The 22,096-nt window shown below is 42.1% G+C and overlaps 2 long non-coding RNA genes across 2 annotated transcripts in view; both read left to right on the top strand.

Moving 5' to 3' along the window:
- The window catches only part of LOC309627486, a 564,569-nt gene that overhangs the window by 92,807 nt on the left and 449,666 nt on the right, over positions 1-22,096 (top strand). The window lies entirely within an intron of this gene.
- LOC309627479 lies at positions 366-18,308 on the top strand. The gene is made up of 3 exons (XR_014243754.1): positions 366-454; positions 646-810; positions 5,017-18,308. It is a non-coding gene; the product is annotated as an uncharacterized lncRNA (long non-coding RNA).

Raw genomic sequence — 22,096 nt, 5'->3', positions numbered from 1 at the left:
CTGCGCCCGGGGCGGCGCCACCCGCCTCCATCAGCCGCGGCCTGCTTGCAGCCCCTGAACGTGCCAAGAGGGCCGCGGGTCCCCCGGGGACAGGCCCCGGGGCTGAGCCCCCGCGCGCAGCCCAGGGTGGGAGAGGGCGGCTCCCAGGCCGCCCCTGCGCGATGCGCGCCTCGCGCAGCGAGTCCCCGCTGCGAAAGTTCCCGGGATAGGTCGGAGTCGGTTTCACCTGCGCCCTGGCGACGCCTCCTCCCCGGCTCTGGGGGAAGGGCACGGCCCGCCTCCTTCTGTCCCTCCACCCTCTGAGGTCTCGCCCACCCCTGCCACCCATCCCAGATGAGTCAGGCTGGTCCGAGCCCGGAAGAGCGCCGTAGGTGAGGTCGCCAGCTAGCCGGAGCCGGCAACGTACAGCCCGGCAGGTCGCGCAGCCGCTCCCGGGCCGGGGAATGGAAGGCAGGTAGGCGACCCGATGCTCCTTTGGGTTTCGGCCACGTAGGAAACGAAAACAATAGACCTGTTCTTGCCCTCTCCTTTCGCTTCGTTAGTCACGGCTGAAGCCGCTGGGTGGGGAAGAAGGTGCAAATTAACCAGCATCTTGCTGTCTCTCCAAAACATACCTTTATTAACGATGTAGGCTATTAATTTCAGATACCCTGAGGCAGTATCGAGGTCGGGGAAAACTCATTTTGCATCCAAAACAAGCCTATCTTGATCTGGTGATACTGCTGGGGCGGCTCCTCCGGACCCTGGCGCCTACGGGTCCAAATACACCGAAGTCTGTACCGAAAAGAGAAATCACTCTGAAGATTACAGGTTGGTTACAGGAAAAAGGAAGGCCTTTTTCCTTCCTGACAGTCTCACGTTAAGGTGCCGGAAAAATCTAATTTGATGTTGAATTCCCTAGTAACTGAGATGAACAGGAATTAACGTCTCGACAGTTAAGGTATTTGGTGCCTTTGTTTTTATTTAGTACACAATTTATGAACAGAAGAAGAGATTTGTACAGTCTCTTTTGTGTTAGCTTAAGTGGTGAAGTCTTTCCCTCCGAATGTGAGGTTTCCTCTACACCTTCAGAATGTTAAGCATTACAGGCTCCTTGATTTGACCCTGCTGCTCCCAACACTGGAATGTCTGCTTGACTCTAATTCTCCCCTGCGGGGCCGTGAACTTCCTAATTCCACGTCCATTTGTAGACTAGAGCTTGAAAAACTCTAGTTTCAAAACATTGGCCTCTTCAAGACCGTAGAATCACAGCACGTTTCCTAACAGTTGCTTTCCCCCTACATTTCACTTGTCCACATGTTGATCCTGCCCTTTCTGTAATAATCCTTCTGGTCTTATCCAGTTTCTTTATCAGTCCTAGTTACATGCCAAAAATACTTTCCTTGTTTTATCTACTTACCTATCTGACTCCACGACCTCTCCCATTCTTTTCTTTAGCTGTCTTCTTATTTCTTTCCATTGTGATTGGTTGTTTATCCTCAGCCCCAACTGTGACAGCAAATATGCTTATTTTTTGGAATGCTCTGTTGGCTATATTTCCTATTTTCTCCTGCCCTGTCAATGCCAGTCTTCCTTCCTGTACTCCCCTCATCTTTCCACTCTTTCTTCTTTTGCTCTACTATTTCTAATTGTTTCATGTGTCCCTGTTCTTTTTGCTGAGGGAGGGTACTGAAAGTATGTTGGCCGCACAATTGTCAACATGTGTTATCATGGGCCAATTTTACTGATGCCGCATACCCACATTAACTGAGCTTTGTTTTAAGTCTCCAACATACCCTGGTACTTTTCCATGAATGAATTGCAATCCTTGGCTTTAAATTATTTAGGTCAGAAAGAAGAACTGGGAAACATTGTTTTCTATTTTCAGCATTTTCTTGAATCCAAACCCAATACTGGGTTAAGAGGGGGTAAATGTTTTCCACTGAGGTCTCTACCTTAACGTCAAGCCTTTAGACTAGTTATTAAAATAAAGGTTTTGTGTTAAACTTTAGCTTCCTTTTGTATGTGTCTGTGTGGTTTTTTTTTTCTTGATGGAGGCTTGATAGAACTTGCCAGGTGTGTCCACAACTGGGGCAGGAGGGAGTCCAAACAGAAAACTCAGGGGGGCACTGAAGAGTGGCAAGTGGAAAGAATCCCCCTTTGGTACTTTCCAAAACTCTGGTTACAAAATAGGGGACTTGTGGCAAGAGGGGGTGATGACATAGAGGTTTGAACTTGAAGCACTTAGGACTAGAAAGAAAGGAAGGGGTCATCAAAGTCATGGTTGTTGAAATCAGATTATCTTTAGTTGAGGGTGGAATTAGCAGGTCTGGAGGAGTAGAAAACGGGGAAAGGGAAGAAAAACAAAACCATTGCTTTAGCTTTCTGGATGCCCAGGTGGTTTGGTGTCCAGATCTTCTCTCTTCCTTTTTCTCTCTCTTGTCTCAGGTTAAGGTGATAGTTAATTAGAATGCTCTTCACCTTATCTCAGGGAACATTTTTATGCTTCCCTCATGTATAGTTCCTCATCTTCAGAAATATTTATGGGGCACCTATGTTGCCCTGGCAGTGCTGGAACACATGCTTGAGAGCTCACTATTTACTGGGAGCAACAAACAAGAGAAATGGCTTAAACTTGTGCGTTAAGTGCATCAGATGCTGGAAAAATTGAGAGGCAGCACATAAAGGCAGAGCCTAGACTCAGTTTGGGGGATTGGGACAATTTTCCAATAAGAGGCAACTTGGAGTAGAGGATGTGAGGAAGAGGCAGAGGAAACATTGGTACAAAAGCACCAAGATCTGGCTCAGCAGAGTCTATCTGGGGAACTAACTGCAAACAGATCTACCTGGCTTTAAGGAAGAGGATGTGTGAGGATGTGCTGGAAACAAGACTTGCAGAAGTAGGAGGGAGTCAGAAAATGAAGGACCTGGGGAGTGGAGGTGGGGTGGGGAGGGGAATCTTTGAAGAATTTTTGGGAGGGTAGTGACCCTACCAGATTTGTACTTTATTAAGGTTATCCTGGAGGTAATTGCTGGTTTGGAATCATGACCCATGTTAACAAGTAAAAATAGCACTTTGCAGACCAATAATGAATTTAACCAAATCTAAGGCACCATTGACTGTATGATACAGTTTGATTTCAGAGATGTTAAAATGTGTGTGTGTGTCGGGGGAAGTGCTTCTTAAAGTAGAAGAAATACAGCATGTTTAATAAAATTTTATTTTTAGAAAGAAAAGTGTACTGGGAATAAGATTTGAGGATTGGATCGGGGTAACTAACTTTTTCTTTACAGCCTTATGAACTATTGGCTATTTTACAATGAGAGTATATTCCTTTTTAGTTTGAAAAAGACACTAAAGAAAAAAAAGCCATAAATGAATAACAATGACAAAGGGAGAAAAAGCAATATCAAATCTTTAGACTGGAGGAGGGAGATGGAGGCCAGCAGGAAGAACAGTCTGGAAATTACTGAGATGATCCAGAAAAGGGAGCCAAATGTCTAAGTTCAGCAGTGTCAGAGAAAGAGAGATGAATGGATGGATTGGAGAGATAGGGGGCCAAGTCAATGGGATTTGGAGCCAGAGGAGTCTGGAGGTGAGGAGTAAGCTGGCTTCTCTCATGCATCTGGCCTGAGTCTCTGGATGGACGGTTGTAACCATATACGCGAATAGTAAATGTAGACCAAAAAGTCAGTTTTGGAAATGGGAAAGATGATCAATTCAGTTTGGGACATATTAAGTTGAGGTGCCTACAGGCCATAAAAACAGGAATGTCTAGGAGGCAGTTGGCCATATAGGTTGGAGGCTCCAAGAGTGTATGACTTTAGTATACATAAACAGTCATCTAAGCCACAGGTGATGATAAAATTGCTCAGAAAGAGATATGCCAGCGGTGGGAAAGGAGCAGGGTGCAGGGTGAATCCACATTTACCAAGGACAAAGAGGAAAATAAACCTGTTAGGAGACTTAGAAGGAACAGCTAGAGGGGGAAGAGGAACACCACTGAGCGTGGTATCACGGAAGCACAGAAGCAGAGGGGTGAACAGCTTTCTAGAGTTGATGCCAAGTTAGATACGAAGTGAAATGTGACCGTAGCCTGTTAGGTCGCTGGGGCCAGGTCTGGAGCAGTTTCAGAAGAGTGGTGGGGACAGACATCAGGTTACAGAGGGATGCAGAGTGAGTAGGGTAAGAAAGACTTGACCATGAAAGGAAGGAGAAAGAGAATTCTAGATATGGAGAATATCAGATCATGTAACCTAAGATTTGTTTTTGGTAGTTGTTAGAAGAGATATGATCATGTCTATGTGCTGAGGGAAAAAAGCCAAGAGAGGATAAGTTGAAAGACCTAGAGGAGAGGGTAAATAATTGATGAAACAGGGCATGGGGGTGGGGCTGGAGTCCAGAGTCCAGGTGGAGAGATTACCTAGGACAGGACAGAGACAGACACTTATCCCATTGAGAACAGAAAGAAGAAAAATGGCTATTGCATTCATTAGGGGACCAAGAGATCAGGAGAAAAGATTTGAAGAAGTCTTGGTGGGGCTGAAAAGTAGGTACAAAGGCAGTAAGTGTATATAGAGCTTGAAGTTTAGGTTACTGTAATCAGGGCATCAAATATTCTTAGGTCTTGGGGCTTAAGGTTTCCAAAGTGGGATCACTTGGAGGTGATGACAAGATTCAGAGTGTGACCATATGTAGTGGAAGTGAGAGGCACTGGAGGAGATAACATCAGGGAACTGTGAGACAGGGTGTTGAATGAGTCACGCAGGTTACTGAAGTCATCTAGGATGGAGAGGATAACCATGAATCATGTACGTCAGTCTTTAGTACCGTGGTATGAGTAACACAAATGGCATTTTGCCAGGAGCAGTCGCTCTGCTAACAGTATAGTATTGTGACTGACGCATGTGTGTCACGTTCTAGATTACTCTCCTTTATTTGATCCTCAAAACAAGTATGGGAACTGTGTAGGACAGAGGTCATCCTCTTGCAGGAAGTAGCTCTCCTTGCTATCAATATGTATGTATGTTTTGTAGGATGTATTCCGATGTGCTTATTCTTTGCCTTCAGTCCAAACCTCTACTGTGGATGTAGAATGGAATCTCCACCCAAGAAGGTGCAGCTGTTCAATGTCAACCCTCCAGGTAGGTGGACAGATCCCCAGGTGAAGCTATAGTTAAGATGTACCACAGAAAGGCAGGAGAGAAAACTAGGGTGCTGGCCCACTCTCTCTCTCTCTCCCCCGCTTTCTTCCCTCTCCTTTTCCCCCTCCTCCCCCTCCTCCTCCTTCTCTGTCCCTCTCAGGTTTGGATTTCCACAAGTCTGGGTACTCCCGAGGGTGCTCTGAAGTAGCAAGGGGAAAGCATTTTTATGCTGGGCTACAAGCTGAGGTTGAGGGTGCTAAGTTACAAGCCAGATCATCGAATGATATGGGGCTCTCTGCATTTATTTCCCTTCTCCTGTCCTGAGCCTTTAATCATTTATTTATTCACCAATATTTATTGAGGGCCTACCATGTATGTGCTTTTCTGGGGCTGGAACACAATGGTAAAGCAAACAGACAAAAATCTCTTTTAGGAAACTTATACTCCAGTAGGGAAAAGAGACAATAAACATAAAAATAAACAAGAAAGTATCACCAGATAAGTGATGAGATACAAAAGCCAACTGATATGATACTGACTGGAGAGCTACTCTGGCCAGGATGGACAGGGAAGTTCTCTCTTAGAAGATACCGATCAACAGGGACCTCAGTGATAAGGAGGAGACAAGCCATGTGAAGGTGGAAGAGAGGGGAGCAGGGTGGGAAAGCATTCCAGACAGAGGGAATAGCTAATGTTTGTCAGAAATGAGTGTGATATTATAGAAAGCTAGCGAAATGCCACAAATTCCATATAAATTAGCATAATATGTTTATAAATTAATTGCCTAATAAACTTTTATGACAACTTCGTCTGTATTGTTTAGTGCACACTCTTTGACCATCTCATCAAAATTTTCACTCTCCTCTTTAGAGAGAATAAGAAAGATAATTTATTTTCTTCTCTTAACATATGGTTGAAATTTACTCTTTAATATTGATAGTTTGGAGCTTAAAGCATTTTACTTCACACACAAATATGCTGGTTGTTTGTAGAACTGCTATAGATTTGTGCCATACAAACACAAGAATTGTGATACATTTATTTCCCAAAATTCTTTTTTTAAATTTATTTTATTGAAGTATAGTTGATTTACAATGTTGTGTTAATTTCTACCATACAGCCAAGTGATTCAGTTATACATACATATATATGTATTTATATTCTTTTTCATATTTTTTTCCATTATGGTTTATCACAGGATATTGAATATAGTTCCCTGTGCTACACAGTAGGACCTTGTTGTTTATCCATTTTATATATAATAGTTTGCATCTGCTAATCCCAAACTCCCAATCCATCCTTCCCCCACACCCCTCCCCCTTGGCAACCACAAGTCTGTTCTCTATGTCTTATTCCACAAAATTCTTATCAGAAAAGGAAAAAAAATATGTGTTTATAATTGTTCATGCTTTATTATCAAGTATATTCCTAACAAGGAAAGAAACTCTTGTTGTTGTTTTTTTTAATTGGGGGAAGTTGCCCAAGCCTGCAATATTTTCCCCAGCTTTATTGAGGTATAATTGACAAATAAAAATTATATATATTTTAAAAAGAAAATGAGGGACTTCCCTGGTGGTCCAGTGGCTAAGACTCTGCGCTCCCAGTGCAGGGGGCCTGGGTTCGATCCCTGGTCAGGGTACTAGATCCCACATGCAGCAACTAAGAGTTCGCATGATGCAACTAAGACCCGATGCAGCCAAATAAATAAATTAATATAATTTTTTTAAAGTTTGAAAAGAAAAAGAAAATGAAAATAAAAGAAAAGAAATGAGTATGGTGTATTTGAGGAACAGAAAGAAAACCAGGGGCTAAGCTGGAGCACAGTGAAGGACGAAAGTGTGGAGTAAGAAGTCCAAACAGTGAGCAGGGTCTTGGTCCTGCAAGGCCTAATGGGGTTTGGGTTTTCATCTAAGCGTGATGGGAAGCTATTGGAGGTTTATAATCAAGAGAGTTACATGTGATTTATGTATAACAGAACATCTGGCTGCTGTGTTGAGGGTAGATTATAGGGGATGCCAAAGTAGAAACAGAAAATCCAGTCAGAGATGACTGCAGAGGGCGAGGCAAGAGATGGTGGTAGCTTGGAATAGCAAGGTATTGGGTGTAGAGTATTGAGATTTGGAAAATATTCTAGAGATAGAAACTGGAGAATGTGCTAGTGGGTTGAATATAAATTTACCAAGATTGGGGGCAGGAAGATGAGTGTTCCCTTTTGGAAAGGTTAAGTTTGCGCTGAACATTAGCCATCTAAGTAATGATCTAGAATAGGCAATTGCTCAGGAGTGAGGTCAGAGCTGGAGATATAAATCTGAGAGTCTTGGGCATTGAGATGGTATTTGAAAGTTATGGGATTAGATGAATTTATCTAGGGAAGGAACCTAGAAAGAGAAGAAAAGACATCCATAATCAGCCTCAGCATTTGGGGTCTAATCTTTAGTAGTATTTTGCTTAAATATTATGACCTGTCTCAGTCATGCTATGGCAGTGAGAGAAACTATAAAATCCTGTTTTGTTCCCCTAAGGCCAGTCTGCTGCTTGTGGCTGTAATAGACATTAGTGTGAGACACCCAGCGAGTAAGGTTAATTCCAGGGTCTGGAGTAAGGTCCACTGACCCCTCCCCGAATGGAAAAGTCTCCCTCCATTGACAACTTTACAAGATTTAAAAGTTTAAAGTTTGTTAAAGGAGTCAGCAGATTTTCCATGTATACCCCGATTTTACATATAGGAAAACCAAGTTTCAGAGCTTAGTGGTTTGTGGAACTGGTGCTCAAATCAAGCTGACCTCAAATCTAGCATTTTGCACCAGAGTCATAATCTTTCCTCGACTCTCTGGAGTATTTGACCCAGTTGACCATTTTCTCCCTTTGAAATCTCTGTCTTGGCTTCTATGACCATTGCTCTTTTCTGGTTCTTCTCTTACCTCCCTGATCCAACTCTGACTCTCCCTTGCTAACTCTTCTTTCCATGTTCCCTACTCGTTCTCTGGGTTCTACCTGAGTGATGTTGTCTATTTTTCCAGATTCAATTACCACCTGTATTCTTAGGATTCCCAAGTCTATCTGTGATGCTCACCTAGAAAAAGCGCAGACTTTCAAGCAGTTACTCTAGTCTTGACTCTGCCTAAACTATCTCTTTAAACTGGTCAATATACAAACTCTCTGGGTCTCAGTTTCTCCATTTGTACAGTGAAGGAATTAGATCAGATGCTTCTGAAGTTGCTTCCAGTACTCACATTCTGATTCCAGACTTGATGTCCCTTCTCATGATCTCTATAGTAATAATGACATTGATTGCATGCTCTGCGCCAGACATGGAACCAAGTACTTCACACATATTAATATATTTAATTCTCCGAACAAATTCCTATGCGGTAGGAGCTATTAGTATCCTTATTTTATAGTGGAGGACATCAAGATCCAAATAATGTGATTTCCTACTATATTGTAACCCATAAGTGGCAGAGCCAGGATTCAAACTCCGACAGTTTGAGTTTTGAGTCAGCATTGTTTAACCCCTGCTCTCTTCCTGCTTCTCCCTTCGAGGACCCTGATCCCTGCTCTGCTTTCTCCCCTTAGCCTCACATCACTTCTGCCTCCTCGGGACCCTTACTCCTTCTGTTACCCCTCCCCCTTGTTATCTTCATCCTCGTCCTCTCGTCATTCTCAAGGGCTGCTTTCCTTCCTAAAACAAAACAAAACCAAAAAATGAGCATTTTGCTCTGAACCGCCCTCGTTCAGTCACTGCCTGAGCTCACCCTCAGCATTCCTGCGTGTGTCACCTCCTCGCAGAGGCCTTTCCTGACTGTGTGGATCAATCAGCTTCCACTGCCAGGCACCTCCAGGCACTTCTATTTGGGGAAAGTTAAGTTTGAGATGCCCATTAGGTATTTAAGTAGAGATGGCAAGTGGACAATTGGATATACAATTCTGGTGCTCTACTTTCACAGCACCTAACACTCCACTATTACAAATAAATTTTCTATTTGTTCATTTTTATGTGGTCCCCTCAACAAGAACACAGGTTCCGTGAGAGCTAGGCCTGTGTCCTCTTCACCACTAGCAAAGAACTAGCTGTGGAGAGGACTCAGAATAACAAGGTGTATTCGTTTCCGGGGGCTGCTGTAACGCATTATCACAAACTGGGAGGTGGCGGTGGAAGCAGTAATATAACAGAGATTTATTCTCTCGCAGTTCATGGGGCGAGACATTGGAAACCAAGGTGCTGGCAGGCCAGACTCCCTCTGGAGACTCTAGGAGAGAATCCTTCTTTCCCTCTTCCAGCCCCTGGTAACTGTCTGCATTCCTTAACTTCCTTGGCTTATGTTCACATCACTCCCATCTCTGGCTCCATCTTCACATGGCCTTCTCCTCTTCTGTCTCTTACAAGGACATTCGTCATGGGATTTAGGGCCCACTCAGATAATCCAGGATGATCTGATCATAAGAACCTTAATTTAATTACATTTGCAGATCTTTACCTTTTTACAAGTAAAGTAACATTCGCAGGTTCCAGAGACTTGGACATGGACGTATATTTTGGGTGGCCACTATTCATCTCACTATACAAGGGAATAGGAGGAAGTTCAGGAATGTCTCCCCAGCCCCACCCCTTCTCCGTTTATCCTGGCTAACTTAAATGCTCTTCAAGATTCAACTCAGTGGTCGCCCAGTCAAAGAAGCCACACCCCCAGTCCCAGTACATGCGTCTCCTATAATAATAATAGCTAGTGCATATTCAGCACTGTTTTAAGGGCTTTATGTGTATGAACTCACTTAATGCCTGCTACAACCCTATGAGATCGTCCCCATTACTATCCTGATTTTATCGAAAGCTATTGGTCTGTTTTGTTGTCTCTCTTCCGCAGTAGACCTCCCCCCAGGACAACAGCCAAGACTTATTATCTCTCTGTCCCCAACATAGACCATGGCATTTCCAGGCTCTATGTGAAGGCTGGTGGGTTGAATAAATGACTGAGCAAGAGATAGGCTTGTACTAGACTGGGCAGGGTTTTGAATATCAGATTAAGATATTTGGATTTGGGGACTTCCCTGGTGGTCCAGTGGTTAGGACTTGACACTTTCACTGCTGTGGCCTGGGTTCAATCCCTGGTCGGGGAACTAAGATCCCACAAGCTGCACGGCACAGCCAAAAAAAAAAAAAAAAAAGACATTTGGATTTTATCTTTTAGATCATAGGTGGCCAACAGTTTTAAAGGTGAGTAGTGATAGGATGGACCCATCTTTCAAATATACACTCCCCTTGGGAGAAACGTCATCAAATATTGTTTTAATTATCACCTCCAAATACATCGCTTCCCCTCCACCCCCCAGGCCTTCCTCCTGAGCTCTAGTCTCACATTGCAAACTAGACAACTTGAATTAATCCCACTTTCCTCACCCCCACTGCCAGTTAGTCATCAAGTGCTGTCAACTCCATCTCATGAACTTTGTCTCATACCCATTCGCCTGGTCTCTGCCATAGTTCAGGCTCTTGCATCTTTCTTTTTTTTTTAATAACTAAAAATTTTTTTAAAATTTATTTTTAGCTGCGTTGGGTCTTTGTTGCTGCTTTGTCTACTTGTGGCGAGCGGGACCTTCTGTTTGCTGTGGTGCGTGGGCTTCTCATTGCGCTGGCTTCTCTTGTTGCGGAGCATGGGCTCTAAGCGCATGGGCTTCAGTAGTTGTGGCTCACGGGCTCTAGAGCGCAGATTCAGTAGTTGTGGCGCACGGGCTTAGTTGCTCCATGGCGTGTGGGATCTTTCTGGACAAGGGATGGAACCCGTGTCCCCTGTATTGGCAGGTGGATTTTTTTTTTTTAATAAATTTATTTATTTATTTATTCTTTGGCTGCATTGGGCCCTCGTCGCTGGGCGCAGGCTCCCTCCAGCTGCAGCAAGCAGGGGCCACCCCTCGCTGCGGTGTGCGGGCCTCCCACCGCGGTGGCCCCTCCCATCTCCGAGCGCGGGCTCCAGGTGCACGGACCTCAGCGGTTGCGGCACATGGGCTCAGCAGCCGAGGTTCACGGGTTCTAGAGAGCAGGCTCAGTAGTGTGGCGCATGGGCTTAGTTGCTCCACGGCATGTGGGATCTTCCCGGACCAGGGCTCGAACCCGTGTCCCCTGCACTGGCAGGCGGACTCCCAACCGCTGCGCCACCAGGGAAGTCCTGGCAGGCGGATTCTTAACCACTGCGCCACGAGGGAAGTCCTAGGCTCTTGCATCTTTCACCTGGACTGTTGCGCTAGCCCCCTGACCAGTCTCCGCACCTCTAGTTTCCCCTCTCCAACTCCAGTCCATCCTCCACCCTGCTGCTCATTTTATAAGCCTAAAAACCAGATCTGATCATTCACTTTCTTGTTAAAACAATAAACAAACAAAGCTCCAAAACAACTCTGCCATGGTTCTTCATTGCGTACAAGATCAAGATCTTCGAGATCTACCTACAAAGATCTACTTTTCTTCCTTATTCATTCACTTAACACATGTGTATTACACACTGTAACACGTGTATTCATTCACTTAACACATGTGTATTACACACTGTAACACATGTGCCTACTATGTGTCTGGTAGTGTGCTCATTGCATTCATATACTAGTGAGGGAGGTGCCCTACACATATACAGATGGACATAGCTGTTCTTACTTGGGCGACTCATGTCACAGGCAGTGAGGGAAATACCCTAAGGAAGATTCTACGACTAGAAGAGGTCGATAGTGGCATCCTTGCTGTTTGCTTTCAGGATATACTGTAACTTTTTTGCTATTTGTATGCCTGTTGAGTGGATTTACAGATTGTACTTATCAGTATCTAGTTTCAAATTAATCTTAACCAAGAAGGAAAGTAATTTTAAGTAATTCTCACAAGGAAACTATGAACTAAAGATAATACTAAACTTTAAGCCAAGGAAATAATACCATAAGCCCAAGGGGCTGGGGCTACACCTAATATAAGCCTTCAGCAACATTAGACTTAAAACAATAACTATCTAGGGACTTCCCTGGTGGCGCAGTGGTTAAGAATCCACCTGCCAGAACACTCTATGACATACATCACAGCAAGATTCTTTTTGACCCAGCTCCCAGAGAAATGGAAATAAAAACAAAAATAAACAAATGGGACCTAATGAAACTTAAAAGCTTTTGCACAGCAAAGGAAACCATAAACAAGACCAAAAGACAACCATCAGAATGGGAGAAAATATTTGCAAATGAAGCAACTGACAAAGGATTAATCTCCAAGATTTACAAGCAGCTCATGCAGCTCAATAACAAAAAAACGAACAACCCAATCCAAAAATGGGCAGAAGACCTAAATAGACATTTCTCCAAAGAAGATATACAGATGGCCTACAGACACATGAAAGAATGCTCAACATCATTAATCATTAGAGAAATGCAAATCAAAACTACAATGAGATATCATCTCACACCGGTCAGAATGGCCATCATCAAAAAATCTAGAAACAATAAATGCTGGAGAGGGTGTGGAGGAAAGGGAACTCTCTTGCACTGTTGGTGGGAATGTAAATTGATACAGCCACTATGGAGAACAGTATGGAGGTTCCTTAAAAAACTACAAATAGAACTACCATACGACCCAGCAATCCAACTACTGGGCATATACCCTGAGAAAACCATAGGTCAAAAAGTGTCATGTACCACAATGTTCATTGCAGCTCTATTTACAATAGCCAGGACATGGAAGCAACCTAAATGTCCATCGACAGATGAATGGATAAAGAAGATGTGGCACATATATACAATGGAATATTACTCAGCCATAAAAAGACATGAAATGGAGGTATTTGTAATGAGGTGGATGGAGTTAGAGTCTGTCATACAGAGTGAAGTAAGTCAGAAAGAGAAAAACAAATACAGTATGCTAACACATATATACGGAATCTAAGGAAAAAAAAAAAAAAAAGGCCATGAAGAACCTAGTGGCAAGACGGGAATAAAGACACAGACCTACTAGAGAATGGACTTGAGGATATGGGGAGGGGGTGGGGTGAGATGTGACAGGGTAAGAGAGTGTCATGGACATATATACACTACCAAATGTAAAATAGATAGCTAGTGGGAAGCAACTGCATAGCACAGGGAGATCAGCTCGGTGCTTTGTGGCCACCTAGAGGGGTGGGATGGGGAGGGTGGGAGGGAGGGAGATGCAAGAGGGAAGAGAAATGGGAACATATTGTATATGTATAACTGATTCACTTTGTTATAAAGCAGAAGCTAACACACCATTGTAAGGCAATTATACTTCAATAAAGATGTTTAAAAAAAAAAAAAAAAAGAATCCACCTGCCAATGCAGGGGACACGGTTTGAGCCCTGGTCCGGGAAGATCCCACGTGCCGTGGAGCAACTAAGCCTGTGTGCCTCAACTACCGAGCCTGCGCTCTGCAGCCCTAGAGCCACAGTTACTGAGCCCGCGCTGCAGCCGCTGAAGCCCGTGTGCCTAGAGCCCATGCTCCGCAACAAAGAGTAGCCACCACAATGAGAAGCCCGCTCCCTGCAACGAAGAGTAGCCCCTGCTCGCCACAACTAGAGAAAGCCCGCGCGCAGCGACGAAGACCCAAGGCAACCAAAAATAAAATATACATAAATAAATTTATAAAAAATAAATAAAGTCATTATATTAAAAAAAAAAGAGAGATAGAAGTGTATTCCTTCCCACATAACCATGGGCCGCCTAGAGTGGGTATGACAGTCTCTGATCATCTTGTTCCTCCCATCCTGTTCCACCGTTTCTTAAAATGGGATTTCCATTCCATAGTCTGGATGGCTGTTCCAGCGCCAGCCATCATATCTGCATCCCAGCTAGCAGGAAGGGAGAATGGCAAAGAGAGGGCATAACCCCTCTCTCTAAGGACACTTCTCAGATGTCACACACATCACTTCCACTTCCATCCCATTGACTAGAACTTGGTCACCTGGCCTAATCTAGTTACAAAGGCAGGCTGAAATAAAATCTTTATTTTGAGTAGGCATGTTCCCAACTAAAAAAAGGAAGAGTTTATTATTACAGAACTGAGTTTGTCAACTGGAACATGATTGGCCTTTGGGCAGGACAAATCTTTATTGAATGAGACTGTTTTGCACATTTCAGGATATTTACACCTCCAGGCCCCAGATGCCACCTAAATGCCAGAGGCACCCTCGCAGTCATTGTATCAACCCAATGCTCCTACACAGTTACAATTACCCTTGGGGGTAGCAGTATTCTTACATCTTAGGCTTCTGTGGCAGGCGTTTTTTCTGCCCAGTATAGCAGTGTATCCTTTCCCAGGGAAACACTCCTTCCCATAGCCATGTGTTGGATAACCATCTTTTTATATGACCCCTTTTCTTACAACAGAGATGAGAAAACAGGTCAGCATCTGACCCAGGCCAGGCCAAATAAAATCCTTTCCCAGGTTTTAAAAAATTGGACCAAAGGTAAGACTTTTAATTTCTTTGTGGGTGGAGGGAAATACAAGATCTAGTGCTCTTCATACACTACTGATGGGAATGTAAAAGCTGCTGCTTTGGAAAACAGTCTGGTAACTCTTCAAAGGGTTGAATATAGAGATACCATATGAGACAGCAACTCTGCTCCTGGGTACATATCCAAGAGAAATGAAAACATATTTCACATAAAAGCTTGTGTGCGAATGTTCACAGCAGCATTATTCACAATAGCCAAAAAGTGGAAACAGACCATGTCCATCAACTGATGAATGGATAAACAAAATGTGGTATATCTATACAACGGAATATTATTTGGCAATTAAAAGGAATGGATTACTGATACGTGCTACAACATGGATGAAACTTGAGAATATTGTGCTAGGTGAAAGAAGCCAATCACAAATAACCATGTATTGTATGATTCCATTTATATGTTATGTGCAGTGTGGGCAAATCCATAGAGGCAGAAAGTAGATTACTGGTGGCTTGTGGGAGGGGAGAACGGGGAGTGACTGCTAATGGTATGGGGAGATTGAGTCCAATCATGACCAATGATTTAATCAATCAGGCCTATATAATGAAACCTTGATAGAAACTCTAAGGAGGTTCAGAGGGTTTCCTGATTGGTAAGTATATCAATGTACCAGGAGGCTGGCACAAGCTCCCAGGCCTTCCCCATTGCAGACTTTGCCTTATGTATCTCTTCCATTTGGCTGTATCCTTTATAATGAAACAGTAATTCTAAGTACAGTGCTTTCCTGAGTTCTGTGAGTCATTCTATCGAATTATCAAACCTGCAGAGGGGTCATAGAAACCCTCAATTAGTAGTCAAGCTGGTCCATCAGAAGTGCAGATGGCCCCCTGAATTTGTAGCTGGCGTCTGAAGTGGGGGCAGTCTTTTGGGACTGAGCCCTTAATCTGTGGGCTCTGCATAGTGTCAGATTTGAAAGGAATTGTTGGACACCCATTTGGTGTTGAAGATTTGCTGGAGAGCTCTGGGGAAGGTAGCATTTGCTAAGTGGGCCATTATCTAAGAAGTCTGAGAACACTACAGAACAGTACTTAGTACAAAATCTTGAATACAGATAGAAAGTAGCAACTGTGCTACTTTGAGGCACTTCTTAAAGTGAGAGATAAAGGTATTGACATTTTTAGAGTTGAATTGTACTTTACAATACAAATGTTTACTAAGGGTACTTTTCAAAAGACACTTTCTCTTCTTATCAACCTTTTCAAAGATAATGAAGCCTGTCTACCCAAAATTACTTAGGGATAGGTCTGTCTGAAAGTGAAAGGATGAAATTGGAGGCTCTCTTTTAGCCATATGATATATATATATATTTCCATCAGGGAAAAAATCTCCCTGGATCTTGAAACAAACCAGATGCTGCTATCCAAATATGTATGAATGCAACACATTATATTTCTTTAAATAAGTATTTTTATTACACTGATTCTTTTGGAAAGGTTGATTATTTCCATACTTGCTCTGCACCTTCCTCTCCTCTTTGGTCTCCTTCTTTTGTTCCCTGTTCCCCCAGATGGGAAGAAGGACATTCTTGGAAATTCACATATACAAAGGCAGAAATACTCAAGATTATACAGGGACAAGAAAAAGTCCACTATGAAAAAAATTACATCACTCCAATAAGTTGGGAATAAAGGATGTTACATCCTACTCTTTGTGGCAATGAGTAGGGGAAAAGAAGGACAAAACTTCAAAGCAATTCATGTGGCATAATATAAACTAAATATTTATAAAATGAATATAAATAACATGAGGATTTTTTTAAACAACTGCAAAAATAATAAAGAAAATAACTAGTCTGTGTGTGGACATAGGGTCTTCCTTGTGAGGACTCATATCATTATCAGATGTGTGACTTTGATCATACTAAATCAGAATCCCTGCATATGGCATTAATTTGCAAGTTAAAATTTTGATAAAAGATTTGTTTTCCCCTAGACACAAGCAATGTGTCTAATTTTAGTGTAATTTTAAATGAGAATATTTACTGTGCTTCCTTGAATTAGTTCATCGAATCATGATAAAAATGGTATAATGACTTTTTTTTCTCATTTTAAATGATTGTCATTACAGTCTTATGATGGGTCTTTATAGATTGCCTTTTGCACTAGAGAAAACATCTTATATTACTTTCCTCATATTTTAAAACTACAGGAGTCCCTGTTCATAGCACCTGAGGAAATGGTGAACATGAGTAAAATTATGCAGGCGATGTTTAGTTTGCTAAATGAATAACACTTTCGTTCATCCAAAGTGGCTCCTAGAGACTAAAACAAGTAGTTCATTTATTTTTAGCTGCTGATTTAATTTCAGTTATGACACTTTTATTTAGGAGATGACTTCCTAGGAGAAAGTATTAGGCAGCAAGAAGAGAAATAATCAAATATGGAACAATCTTTAAGATTCCATTAGACAGAGGGCTCACGATACTACTTAGAAGAAATGAGGCCATTCTCATCCTGGGGAACCGACTCAACAATGTATAATATACTTCCTAGCTCCAAATTTCTGTGATTAATTCCAGAATCATTAGGGTGTGCGTACAACATTAACATGTTTTAGGAAGAGTAAAGAACACGGGATTATAGTCACACTAAATGGATCCCCAGTTCTGACACTCACTTGCAATGTAACTTTGGGCAAGTAACCTTTCTGAATCCCAGTTTATTCGACTTTAAAACCAGGTTAGTAATACTACAGCAGACACTGGCGATGCCATGCCCCAGAGCCCCTCAGCCCAGGGCAGCTGCAGGGGCAGCGCCCAGACTGGTCAGCTGCCCACCTCTGCCTACTTCCAGCTCCTTCCCTGCCCCTGCGCTTCCTCTGGTGCACAGGGACTTGCACAGCCCAGAAGCACCAGGGATTTAATGTCCCCAAATGCAACCCTCCACCAGTGAGAGACAGTCTTCCTGGCTCGCAGTGGAAGAACTCCGAGGCACATTAACACAGCTCTTCAGTGGGTCCCCAGCTGGATCAAGTCCCCATTCCCCACAGTGGTAACCACCTCATTGACAAACCCCGTATTGGTTTTTCTCTCCTGCCTGTCTCGTTTTCTCCACTATCTCCTTTGTGCTTCCTGGGATCACCTCCCAAATAATCTACTTGCACACAATTTCTTATCTCAGGTTTTGCTTTTGGTAAATCCCACTTCGCAATTGCTGTGCCAGTTAATTGAGAGCGTGTGGAAAGCAACTACTAGATCCAATAGTTAGGCCCAAACAAATAGTAATGATTATTATATCTAACAATTGAGACAGAATTTCATGGTTCTAGGAAAGGTTTAGATTGTGTTTCTATAGTTAAGTGGTGATTACAGCCTGCTAAAGTATATTTACATAATTTTATGAGGTATCTAAAATGCACAGAAAATTTTGTAAGTGGGAAAAATTTAGATATGATTAAAAATTGGGTATAGGGGCTTCCCTGGTGGCGCAGTGGTTGAGAATCTGCCTGCCAATGCAGGGGACACGGGTTCGAGCCCTGGTCTGGGAAGATCCCACATGCCGCGGAGCAACTAGGCCCGTGAGCCACAATTATTGAGCCTGTGCGTCTGGAGCCTGTGCTCCGCAACAAGAGAGGCCGCGATAGTGAGAGGCCCGCGCACCGCGATGAAGAGTGGCCCCCGCTCGCCGCAACTAGAGAAAGCCCTGGCACAGAAACGAAGACCCAACACAGACAAAAATAAATAAATAAATAAATAAATAGAATAAAATAAGGTACCGCTTACTTTAAAAAAAAAAAATTGGGTATAGAAAATATTTGCTAAGGATTTTTTGCTTTTTCTCTTCCATTTTTCATTTCTCCTTTTCATTGTTTCTATACTGAAGTCATATTCCTACTTCTATATGAAATGGCATAAATTGAGCACTATTACCTTGAAGAAATAAGTAGAAGAGTATTAACAGTATAGGAAATAGCTGGTACATAAATATAAATCTTTTGAGGGTGGGGGAGGGATGGACTGGAAATCTGGAATTAGCAGTTGCAAACTATTATACATAGAATGGATAAACAACAAGGTCCTACTGTAGAGCACAGGGAACTGTATTCAATATCCTGTGATAACCCATGATGGAAAAGAATATGAAAAAAATATATATATATATAACTGAATCACTTTGCTGTACATCAGAAACTAACACAACTTTGTAAATTAATAGAATAAATTAAATATATATATAAATATTTTGACTACTATTCAATGATTCCACAAGTGTTTAATCATGAAAAAGTCATTTATTTGACTTTATCTCACATTACAATTCTACAGAAGAATGCCAGATACTTTGTATTTCCTTCATGCCAGGATTGAATCCTTTAATCACTTCTTAGTCTATGTCTTTCCTAGGCAAGTGTATTTAACACCTATGCGTGGTTTCCTGTTAATGTCTCTGTTCAATTTAAAATGCATTCTTGGCTTGTAAGAAATTCCATGGATAAGCACACAGCTTATGTGGAAGTTCTAAAAAATGATAAAATGGAGTAGAATGAATCTTGCAGCAAGCAGCTGTAGGTATGTCAATACTACCAATTCTTAGTTGCACAGGCTAGCTGAAAAGACCTCTCTAGGACTTCTGTATTTATCTGCACAGGCTTGAACCCTCTGGGCTCGCTCCAAGACCAAAAAGGCTTCCCTTGGGCAGTGTCGGGTACATGTGAAGGGAATATTTTTTCTTTTATGTTTTAGAAGTTATTTTTATTGAGATATAATTGATGTAAGTTTAAGGTGTACAATGTGTTGGTTTGATACATGTATATGTTGCAGTGTGATTACCATGATAGCGTTAGCTGGCACCTCTATCACATTACATAATTATCAGTTCTTTTTTGTGGTGGGAATGTTTAAGGTCTAGTCTCTCAGCAACTTTGACATTTTTTTAATGCCTTTTTTTTGTTTGTTTGGCCGTGCTGCGTGGCATGTGGGATCTTAGTTCCCCCACCAGGGATTGAACTCATGCCCCCTGTAGTGGAAGCGCAAAGTCTTAACCACTGGACCACCAGGGAAGTCCTGCAACTTTGATTTTTATAATACAGTACTGTTGTCTACAATCACTGTGCTGTGCATTAGATCTCCAGAACTTATTTATCTACTGGTTGCAAGTTTGTACCCTTAAACATTTCCTCAATTCCCTCACACCCAGTCCCTGGTAACTACCATTCTACTCTCTGTTTTTACAACTTCAGTTTATTTTTGGTTCTACATATAAATGATATCATATAGTATTTGTCTTTTTCTGTCTGACTTATCTTACTTAGCATAGTGCCATTAAGGTCCATCCATGTTGTTGCGAATGGCAAGATTTCCTTCTTTCTCATCGCTGCATAATATTCCATTCATCCATTGATGGACACTTAAGTTGTTTCCATACCTTGCCTACTGTGAATAGTGCTGCAATAAACATGGGAGTGCATATATCCCTTTGATATCCTGTTTTCATTTCCTTTGGACACTTACCCAGGAGTGGAATTGCTGGATCATATGGCAGTTCTATTTTTAAGTAATTATTTTTTTTTATGAATGTATGGTGACTTGGGGACCCCAATATATTGTGGGAATATAAATTTGTTGGTTCTTTCTGAAAAATAACTCTATGTATCAAGAGTTTTAAAGTATTCACCCTTATAGATTCAGTAATTTCGCTTTCAGGAACATTTCTTAAGGAAATAATAGAAATTTAGACACAGTTATGCAAAGATGTTTATTGTGCTTTGTATAATAGCAGGAAGGAAGAATGAAAGGAACAGAGGAAAGAAGGAAGAAAATAAAGAAAGGAGGTAAGAAGGAAGGAAAGAGAAAAGAGAGAGAGAAAAAAAATGAAAACAACATAATATTCAATAACCAGGGAGTATTACATAAATTTTGATGTGCTCATATGATGGACTCTTTTGCAGCCAGAAAGAGAATTTTGTTTATCTATAATAAGGGTTGATATCTTTTACACATAAAAGTTAGAAAAAATGTTAAACTAGCTCAAGAAAAAAAGTTAAACACTCCTTATGGAAATAATAGGCAAATGATATAAGTAGGAAATTTATAAAGAAAGAAAAAAATGGCTAGTAAAAATATTTTAAAAATTCAATCACTAATTGTGATATAAATTTAAATTAAAAAAACAATAAGTTATTCTTTACTATAAAAATGGCAAAGATTTTTTTAAAAAACATCTTTATTGGAGTATAATTGCTTTACATTGTTATGTTAGTTTCTGCTGCATAACAAAGTGAATCAGGGACTTTCCTGGTGGCGCAGTGGTTAAGAATCCGCCTGCCAATGCAGGGGACACGGGTTCAAGCCCTGGTCCGGGAAGATCCCACATGCCGCGGAGCAACTAAGTCCGTGCGCCACAACTACTGAGCCTGAGCTCTAGAGCCCACGAGCCACAACTACTGAGCCCGCACACCTAGAGCCTGTGCTCTGCAACAACAGAAGCCACCGCAATAAGAAGCCCGCGCACCGCAATGAAGAGTAGCCCCCGCTCACCACAACTAGAGAAAGGCCACACGCAGCAACGAAAACCCAACGCAGCCAAAAATAAATAAGGCAAAGATTTTATTTATTTATTTCTTATTGAAGTATAGCTGATTTACAATGTTATGTTAATTTCTGGTATACAGCAAAGTGATTCAGTTATACATATATATTCTTTTAAATATTCTTTTCCATTATGGTTTACTACGGGATATTGAATATAGTTCCCTGTGCTATAACATAGGACCCGTCGTCTCTGCCCGAAGGGGTACGACTCTGATGCTCCAGAACTTCCCACTGTGTTGCCTGAGGCTTCTTTGGGTCTATCTTATGGTTCAGATTCCCCCTGTGCCCTATCTGGCTTCATCCCATTTCTTTCTACATCTCTAATAAACGTCTTGCGCCCCAAACTCCACTTTAGAATTTGCTGGAAGGTCACTGTCTACCCATCATGGGCCTCCTCTCTTAACAGAAGAATTTTGCTTAGTATTAAGGATCATTTCCCTCTGAGCCTTACCTGGACCCCCAACTTATGCTTAAACATTGAAACATATTTACTTAATGCCTTGTCTGTTATCATTTGAAGAAGGCTACAGACATGAACTTATATCCTTCTTTCATATACGTATTTGAATACAAATAGCATCCTGATATACCCACTGTTGCCTTTGCCTGTCCAGCTGCCTTTACCCCTTCTTCTGGAAAGAGTATTTACATTTTTCTTTTGGGGACTAAATATGTCTGTGCCTTGTGATTTTGATGGGATCCATCAAAGTGCGGGTGTACACATGCACACTCACTGGCCAAGGTGTGGGCAGGCAATATAAGCCAGGCCAGTCAGATTATTACCTTGGGCATCTGAGTTTCAGGCAGAGTGACAGAAAGTTGGGAAATGAAGCTGAGTCCTGCCATTAGTAATGCCTGAAGGGATGGTTCCTCCCTCTGTGAGGCCTGAGAGTTCACTCCTGGGTGAGCTACCCAGACGCTTGTAACAAATGTCTGTCTTAATAACTTCAGCCAGGG

The sequence above is a fragment of the Balaenoptera borealis genome (genome assembly GCF_965194805.1).
Source record: "Balaenoptera borealis genome assembly, chromosome: 4".
NCBI lineage: Eukaryota > Metazoa > Chordata > Mammalia > Artiodactyla > Balaenopteridae > Balaenoptera > Balaenoptera borealis.
This window is presented reverse-complemented; position numbering and strand designations above follow the sequence as displayed.